This window comes from Brachypodium distachyon, chromosome 3, assembly GCF_000005505.3.
Source record: "Brachypodium distachyon strain Bd21 chromosome 3, Brachypodium_distachyon_v3.0, whole genome shotgun sequence".
NCBI lineage: Eukaryota > Viridiplantae > Streptophyta > Magnoliopsida > Poales > Poaceae > Brachypodium > Brachypodium distachyon.
In genome coordinates this window covers 49,733,399-49,743,062 of record NC_016133.3, presented here as the reverse complement: position 1 = coordinate 49,743,062, position 9,664 = coordinate 49,733,399, and the positions used below count along the sequence as shown (strand labels likewise).

The following is a 9,664-nucleotide window of genomic DNA, read 5'->3' as shown; positions in this document are numbered from 1 at the left end:
CGAGATAGTAGCTGAGCAATCCCAGGTCGCTCATCTTAAATTGGCTCTTCATTTGCTCTTTGAAGCCCAAAATCTCATCTTTGCTACTTCATGTTATCACCAAGTCATCAACATATACACCCACAAGAAGATTGACATCCCCATTACTCCTCTTGTACACAGCATGTTCTACTGGACATCTCTCAAAACCGAGTTTAACCAAAGTTCTGTCCAATTTTGAGTTCCATGCCTGAGGAGCCTGCCTCAAATCATATAGTGCCTTTTTTAACTTCAACACTTTTCCTTCCTGGCCTTTCTTCACAAAGCCAGGTGGCTGGGCCACATACACCTCTTCCTCAAGTTCACCATTTAAAAATGTTGATTTAAACATCCATATGGTGCATTTCCCAACCCATCTGCGCAGCTAACGCAATCAAGAGTCTCACAGTCTCCATTCTAGTTACAGGTGCAAATACTTCATCAAAGTCTATGCCTTGACTTTGTACATAGCCCTTTGCTACTAATCTTGCTTTGTGTTTAACAATTTCACCTGCTGAGTCCTTCTTCAACTTATAGACCCACTTCAAACCAATGGATTTATGGCCTCTTGGCAACCCAACTAAGTCCCATGTTTCACTTTCTTGAATAGAACTCAGTTCTTCTTTCATTGCATTCATCCAGCTGACATCATTCTCAGCTTCTTGCAATGTGCCAGGTTCCTCCATCCCTAGCATGCATTGTTCTGTCTCTTCATACACTTTGTCAAGTGCATGCTTCCCTTGAGGCCCCACGGACCCGGTTTCAGGTGTGACAGGTTCTTCTTGCTGAGGATGGGGAGAAAGTTCTATGAAGAATGTACTTTCTTAGCCAGTGGATTTAGCCATGTTATTTTTGAGCATTCGCCTAGAGAGGGCAATGTTGTGGCTCATATTTTAGCTAGTCGTGCGGTGGGATCCCAGCATATTGTCTGGCTCGAGGATCATCCGGATTTTATTTGTAACCGGCTTGCGGACGATGTAAGTTTTTTCTCTAATCAATAAAGTTTCCATGATGGTTTTCCCTAAGAAAAAAACTACGTGTATGCATAGCAGACTGTATAGCCAACCGGAGAATAGAAGACACAGCCGAAAACGCTTGTAGATGAAACAACGCCATTTATCCAGAGCTGCCCAACAACCGACGATCAGGCCCCCCAGCCCATGATCTTCCTTGTGTTCTTATCAGCAGTGCCACCACCTCCCGAGATAGGCCATGGGCCCCATCCTTCATCTGTTGTCGTCGTGGCTCCTTCTGAAGGTGCCCAGAACTGGAGAAATGAGCATAAGGTGTAAACGACCGATTCGGGATGATGCAAAATCTTTTTTTCAAAACACACCCCCATTCTGGGTTTTCCGTAAAGCCCAACACATATCACCCAACCCTTCAATAAAACAGACACGAAGAGATCTTGAGCAGTTTTCCCAACCAAATGAAATACTGCCAAATATTTTCGGGACCATGGCAGTGCCCAGGAAGTGGCCGCAGTGCATCCCCAAACAAATTTAGCCACAGTGCATTCAAAAAACGGCTGTTTCAGGGATTCGTCCTTATGACAGAAAAAACATTTAGGATCACCAGGCCAACATCTTTTCACCATATTATCTTTAGTAAGAATAGAGTTCAGGAAGATTTGCCAAAGGAAAACTTTTAATTTGAGGGGAGCATGCATCTCCGAATGAAAGCTAGAGAGATCAGGACCAAAAAGATCACCACTCAAATGCTTGTATGCAAAATTCACAAAGTATAGCGTCTGGGACCCCATTTCTATAACACCTTGTCATCGTGCCTATACAGGGTAATATTGCTAATTACATCTTGCAGTTCCCTCCACTGCTCTGCCAGGGGTCCATTGAGCCAACGAGAGAAGGTGAATGCTGCCAATTTGTTATGTACTTGCTTTTGTACTTTTGTCGGTTCGTGGTCGTGTGGGCTGTTTTGAAACTATTTCGACTTGGTAGTAGCAGGTTTTCATCCCATGGCAAAGGGGCCGAGCCGGCTCCTGCGCAGTGGGTTTCCTGCTGATGTTAGATTTTGGCTTCTCCCTTCTTTTTTCATTCTGTTGTTGGTCAGTTTGTTGTAATGACAGATACAAGTGTTGTTTTCGTTGCATGCAATGGAAAATGAGGGTAGCCCAAGTCGGAAAAAGAAAAAGAAGACACGGCCGAAGAAGAAAGCGGTGGCCAGATATCAGGTATGTACTGTTGCATCCTGTTTCTTTGGGGAGGGTAATGATACCGAAGTTTAACATCATTGGGTCATGCTTTAAAATTCACTGGTGTCATTACATATTACCAGAATCGATTCTTTATTTCTAAGAAGGATTAGCAAGAATTGGTTGGTATCATTTGACACCAACACCAACGCTTACATGGTTGCTCCGCCCCATCGGTGTGCGGCTCCATCCTGCATGACGAGATATGCATGGGTCCCATAATCCGGCCGGCCGGACCCGTCCATCCATCGCATCCATGGGCCACGTCCACATGTAGAGCGCTGCCACGGCAACTCTGGATCACGCGCGTACCGCTCCTGGCCTCACGCACGCCCTGGCCGCCAGCCAAAAAACCCAGCGCGCGGCACCATGTGAACGGCCGGCGCATCGATCGTGGATCAGGCCCATTAATCTCAGGATTAATCTGTGCGCCCAATGACAGCTCAAGTGGGCACATATGATACCCTGCAATGCATGCGCCCTCTTGACCGGCTACCTAGCGACTAGCGTGCAGCGGTGCCCACCCTAGCGATCGACCAATCACGCGCAGAATTAAAGAAAGAGTCTACAGCAAAGCTCAAAGTAAAGACGAAGAAAATGTACTAGTATAGTAGTATATACTTGCCGGCCCGAACACCTGTCGAGTACTCGGTGAGAAGTACAGGTATAACGTCATAGAAATACTCTTCAAAAATCCGAAAGCATTCGTGGACCACACTGTTCCGTTTCAATTTTGAAAGTGTCTTGAAAGAAAAACTTTGAGTGGGCTTCAAAGGAAAAAAAAAATCATTATAGTTGTTCCACTAGACTATGATACAACAATCTAACACCGCCCAGCGGTACACGCGGTGCAAGGTTCTCTCTTTAAAGAAATGAGAGTCGCCAGTCTGGAGACTAGCCAACGACAATAATAGAACAATCTAACACTGGCCCAACGATACAGACCAACCAATGACACTGTAGTAGGTGCATTGGATGCCTCTTCATATAGCGAGTGTGCCGTGTTTGTGTGGACGTGGTTAGGTTGGTTGACGGAGTTCTGTGGTTGTAGGTTGTAATAGAGGCATCGGTTTTCACGGATTAAGTTGACAATTCTCATTGGCTTAGTTAATCACAACTCTTAGACTTCGGTAAAAAAGTTCATGAATATTTTTTCGCTATGAATTTCATGATGCAACAGCAGATTACATAGGTTAATGTATTGTTAGTTTTAAGCTTTTGATAAAGGTAACCACAATAAATCATGGCGTGCATCGTGATCAGATAGGACCAGTTTACCCTCCACACGCTTAACCTAGTATGTATTTTTATCACACGAAATATTGCGATGCAATCCGTACACTAAATTTGGATCCTAAAGAACCTGTGCGTACCAACCCTTTTGGGTCTTTTTAGGATGCTCCAATCCAAAAGCAATCCACGCGTGCATGCTCCAAATAAAATAGGATAACAACGGACCAGATCGAATGCCGTTAACAATCGACCTACTATCAATAAGCCTAAGCCTAGGCGTGCAAATCGGAGTACGCATGCGTCACATACTGCTAAATTGCTTGGTTGTACAACTTACTATGTACAAATCCTGCATTTTAAACTGCAAAAGAGGAGTACCTTTTAGAAATAAGTAGAGGAGGGTGGAACGGAATTATGAGCACGGGTGGGTACTGTTGCACAAATTTATTTACTTTTTGAAACCGAGACAAAAGATTTGCCTCATCATATTGATTAAGAAAGAGTGTTACAAGAGAACAACAAAACAAAATCTAGCCAAACCAGCACATGAACGAACTACTCTCGCGGTAAGAAAGATCTTAAATGAATGGCACCCGCAACCCCCTAAGTAGAGGCCTCCCTTTTAATTTTACTTGTGACGACCGTGGGCATAGAGAAGATCTTCCGGAACACCCTCGCATTTCTTTCATTCCAAATCTCCCAAGAAACAAGCATCACCAAAGTGGCCATGCCTTTTCGTCGATTCCCTTGAATGTTGATAACGGAGCACCACCAATCCTCGACCGAATTAAAGCTTGACCAATGTAACAAATCGATATAAACGAGACCCAACCAATCTCTGATCATTCGCCAAACATTCAACGAGTAACGACATTTGAAGAACAAATGAGCCGCAGATTGCTGCTCCCTCTTGCAAAGCTGACAAAGGTTGCAGTTAGGCCATCCTCGCCGCTGCAGCCGGTCAGCCATCTAAACCCGATTCTGAATAAAGAGCCACGCAAAAAGTTTGCACTTTGGCAACGCCCAATTCTTCCAAACAGCAGCCTTCATAATTGAACTGGCGGTTCCTTCAAACTGAGCTCTATATGCCGAGGCCGCCGAAAAAACCCCAGAGGCACAGAGACTCCAGTGATGTCATCCGGAATGCTCTCTTTGTAGTAAGAGAAGTCGTAAGGATCGATCGTTTATAGTGGAGCTCTATCCTGCAAAGCTGACAAAGGATCGATCGTTTATAGTGGAGCTCTCTTTGTAGTAAGAGAAGTCGTAAAATATGATCCATACTGCGATATTGAAATGCTATGTGGTTTAAAATTGCAATAACATTTACTTATTTTTTGGGGGGGCCACAATTAATCATATTTCTGTGAAAATTTGACAGGTTCAGGTGTTGCATGTTAAACTTGCCTCAGTCTCAGGCTTCTGGACAGTATGTATTATGCGTTCAACACGGTCATTCGTCTTTCCTACTTTTCCTTCCTCACGAGTCATGACATCTTATACTCGTGTGATTTGCGTCGTGCAATGTATAAAAGTGCAGCACAAACATTCGGTTGACAAATCGATTTCACATCTTGTACGCATCAATAGTGATCATTATGCCTTCTAAATACTCCAATCCCTCCGATTCATAATAAATGTCACAAATTTAATACAACTTTGTATTAAGTTACTACAAATCTGAGACACTTGTTATGAATCGGAGGGAGCATGAGGTGGCCAAGTTTCTTCTATTTGTTGCAATGTTTGCATTTGTTCCTGAAAAAAGACAAAACCTCGTAGCCTCGCCATTCTCGGATCGATGCACAAAACTGCATTTTTGATAATCCCCCGTCCCAAAATAAATGACTTTAATTTATATATATTCTTATACAAATCCACGTCACTTATTTTGAAACGAATGTAGCAGAAGAAATGCCACACACCAAAATCACACACGTACGTCAAACTCTGCCGGCCGGCATGATGTCGCGTATATACATCGAAGAGTAAATTCATACGCTGAAACGTAGGGTAAAACCAAAGTACATCATGCGTGCGCTTTTATCGAAAAGAAGAAGAATTATGTGTTATTTGAGTGCCTGAACATTGTAGGCTGCATCATATCTGTACGTACGTGCACGACTACGATTCGTGATTGTCCAGCATGCATACTGTACATTGAACCAGCTAGCCAGGGAATCACACTCTTAAACTATTTACACATTAGTAGTGCTTCTTAGGAGACGCTCTCATGCACTGGCACGTTATCTCACCAAATATTGATCCTGTTCATATATACCAACCCTAATGTACGTACGTAGTCATGTTCTCTGTCTACCTTAAAAAATCACCTTCACACGATCATGATTCATGCATGCAAGGCCTCTCCAGGACACAGATCACCAGTTTTAACAAACTTCCACTCATTTATCTAATGTACTCCAATTAATATTTTATTCACCATCGTTAGTACGTACGTTTCTGCTCCAAAGGATGTCCTGTCACAGCCCTAAACAAGAACCCAAACCATAAACTATCGCCGTGCGACAAAGATAAAACTAGTGTTCATCACGGCCCCGGCCAATCCCGTCTCGACACCTAGCGGCGACCGGGTCTCGGCCTCGCTCCTTTCCTCCAACTACCGCTACTTATCTTCTGGGGCAGCACAACTGTGCACAGGGAGTATCTTTCGGCTCCATGTGAGTGATGTGATACTTAAATCTCTGCACTGGGAAAACGGACCCAAAGAGGAAAGCCTAGAGGAAGAAGACGGGCAAGGCCTACCTGTTTCCGGCCTCTCTCTCTCGATCGGGACCCGAGGGGAGATGCGGATGCGCTACTGTAGCAAAATTCTGGAGGTACTACTCATAATTGGATCATGTTGCTGTAGCTAGCTATCTCATAGTAATTGGGGAACAAAAATGGCAAGGATTACAGATCATGGCAAGGAGATGCTGATGCATGTGTATGGTGAGTTGATGAGAGGTCGCGGTGCAGATCTCTGTCGATCAATTTCGCGGGACCAGTCCTTATAATTAGCTCACTGCTTTTCCTTTGGGGGAAATACGTACGAACTCCCTACTTGGTAAACTTGTGATAGCATCGATCGCTTCTACGGTGATTGGGAGGTACCGAATGACCGTAGCCACCGGCCGGATAGGTATGCAGTGAACGGCAGAAAAGAATTTCAAGCACCATAGAACTGCTCCAGTTGTGCATTTTATCTTTTATTCAGGCACAACCTGTTTTCTTTCTTCTTCTTTTTTGCCGGCAACTTCTCAGATATTCTAAAAATTAATATACTACGTATAATCACGTTAGTATCTGCTTCACATCATATACTACCAAAAAAACATGGAGTGTGTATTTCTTAATACGTACCTTCATATGTCAACACTAACGTTGAGACCTAATTAAGGATGCCATTGTGTTTTGAGATATTCTTGATTTTTCTTTCTTTCCAACCACGTACATTATGTTTTTAATATCATGTGTTTTGCTACGATTAAATGCCTTATATTTTTCCATATAATTTGATAATTTAAAGTCTCCTTGTTTGACCTTAAAAAAAAGTTAACCGGATAGATATGCAACAAGATCAATTCTACAGTACTCCCTCTGTTTCTAAATGTAATTAAGAAATCCTAACTTTATCCTAAGTCAAACATTTTAAATTCTGACAAGTTCATAAAAAATATAAAAAAAATTCTATAAACTTGATCAAATTTCAAGAACTTTATACATTTTGGAACGAAACGGAGGTACGGAGTAGTTTTTTTCTTACTTTCTAGTCACATGGCCGCGGGTAGAAAAAAAATCGCAGCAGGGAGTACGTCAGCGGAGCCATGTCACGCGCACCATCGACCGCGTGCGCCAACGCCCAACGCGAACCATCGGCCGCTGTTTCCCCACACATGGTAGTAGCTAGCCTCCGATAGACATGCATGTATAGTGGTACTGTTGGACTTTACTGGCATGCGGCAAGCGTATGTTACCGGTGGTTCTCGTCTTTCAGTCAGGCAGGACCGATGAGAGAGTCAAAGGCGCAGCTGGTAAAAGGAAGGAAAGAGAGCCAGGGGGGGGCAAGAGATTTGGCGAAATCTTATCGCGGCGCGGTGGCCTCGTGTCGTGTCGAGGGGCCAGGGCCCCCCCGGCGCGCCTTTAATGCCCCGGCTTATCGCTTCGAGGAGATGAACCCCACACGCCTCCTCTCTTCTTCCCTCAGTCACCGGCGCCGCGCATTCCCGACTTTAGAAAGAGCCCAACGCCCAGCCTGGCCGGAAGCCCCCTCGCTAGCTCTCGATTCGATCTGGCGTGCGGCCGCATGGGGACAGCTAACCAGCCAAGCCAGCCAGCCCGGCCGGCCGGCCGCGTCCGCAGCGCCCGGTGCCATTCATGATCCACCGGGCTCCTGCAACCAACCAACCGCATCTCGCGTACGTGCTGCGTGCGCGGCGGGATCGAGGGGGAGGAGGAGGAGGAAGGAAACCCTAGCTAGCAGGCCAGCGAGACGTGGAATGTTCCGGGCCTGCGCGTCCTCAGCTTAGCCGCTGCCACCGCGGGCCCAACACGTGCCCAGCCCCCCGCTCGGCCTATATATCTCGCCCCCTCTATCGTTCCCAACTCACAAAGCCACAGCGGTACAGTACACGGAACCCCGGCCTCCACCCAGCCCCTTCGCCGCCGATCCGGTTCGTCATCCGTTCCGTGCCGCGCGGCGGTGGCCGGGGCGGCCGTGTGTTGAAGCCTTAATTGAAGGGCGCGCGGCGAGCGGTGTGCTGGGCAGGGCAAGGAATTGAGTGTATGGGCGGCTTGGGCGGTGACAGAAGAGAGTGAGCACACGGCCGGTCGTCACACGACGGCGCCGCCGTGTCGCGGCCGCGTGCTCACTGCTCTTCCTGTCATCCACTAGCTCTCTCCGATTCCATCCTTTTCCGCCTTCGCCCGAGCTAGCTAGCCCCGCCGCGCTAACACACGGCCGCCTCGCCCACCGCACCGGCCGGCCGGCCGCCGGCGTATATAAAATTCTTCGCTGCACCTGCACTTGGCTCCGTCCGTGCGCCGCCGTGTTTATCATTGTATGCCGGAGGAAGCAGTTTTGGGTTGACGCTTCTCCCTATGCAGGTTTCTATTTTTGGGGAGGTTTTTGCTACGTACGGCGCCGCGTGCGTACGCTTTCTCGCACGGATTCCCTTCCTTTTTCCCTCTCCGCTCGGTACGATCGAAGAGCTAGGCAGCCTTTTTTGCTTTCATAAATTCCTTCATCTTTTCCAAGGCATTCGGTTCAACCGTTATCTGCTGCACGCTCCTTGGGAAGGTGAAAAGCATTTACTCCGCCGTTCATCTTCGTCGCTCCTACAGCTATACTAGCCTATAGCCAGGTTCCAAGAATTCGGATCTTGGAACAACAAAAGGTAATTCAAATCACGGCCGATTAATTGCATGAGATTTTGCATTGATCTCTATGGATTTTAATTTACCAGATCTAGTACTACTACACTACTTGTAGTACATATGTTCCTCGATTCCTTTTGCTTTCGATCTTTTTTTTTTGCGAGAATTTTGCTTTCGATCTTATAGGGTCAAGTTAGGAACGCTCATGGCAGATCAACCTACCGAGAAGGGGAAGCTGGGACTGGGAACTATAGAAGCAAATGCATGGATCGCTCAGATCTGCAGCTTACCACTTGGCTACTGCGATGCTCAGACCCCAGGTAATCGCAGATTTCTTGTGCAGTGCCTAGTCTGCTAGCTGCTGTCCGTATGTTCTTCAACTTTGTACGCGTGGCGCTGCTGCCTCCTGGTAGTAATTAGCTACCTCCAAAAAAGGGTAGGGACAAGCTAGGTCACTGTTCCATTGGTGACGTCTCGTACTTATCTCTGCAAAGAAAGCGGCCGCGCCTGTACTTATCTAATCTCTAGATCATTCTTCCTTGTCAACATGTACGACAGTACTGCTTGCACCTAGATCAATAGTATGATCTAGGAGAGATCTAGGTGTGGAACTGCCGCTGTTTCGTCTCTGTCATCTTTGCAATACTAATCTGTCAGTTGCTATTGAACTCTATTTTCTAAAATTCAGTATTTCCTCCATCGTCCTGAAATTTAAGTTGTTTTGGAAAAGAATCAGTTTCTAATGCAAGTCTCTAATTACGATATACTCCTTACTCTATAATTAAGTTTTGTACGATGTGATAAACCTAGTGTCATCATTTTCATGTC

The 9,664-nt window shown here is 45.9% G+C and overlaps 1 non-coding gene across 1 annotated transcript; it reads left to right on the top strand.

The window, feature by feature from the left end:
- The first annotated feature begins 8,250 nt into the window (after positions 1 to 8,250).
- Positions 8,251 to 8,358, top strand: MIR156H (microRNA MIR156h). Its single transcript, NR_126962.1, has one exon. It is a non-coding gene; the product is annotated as a microRNA MIR156h (primary transcript).
- The last annotated feature ends 1,306 nt before the right edge of the window (positions 8,359 to 9,664 follow it).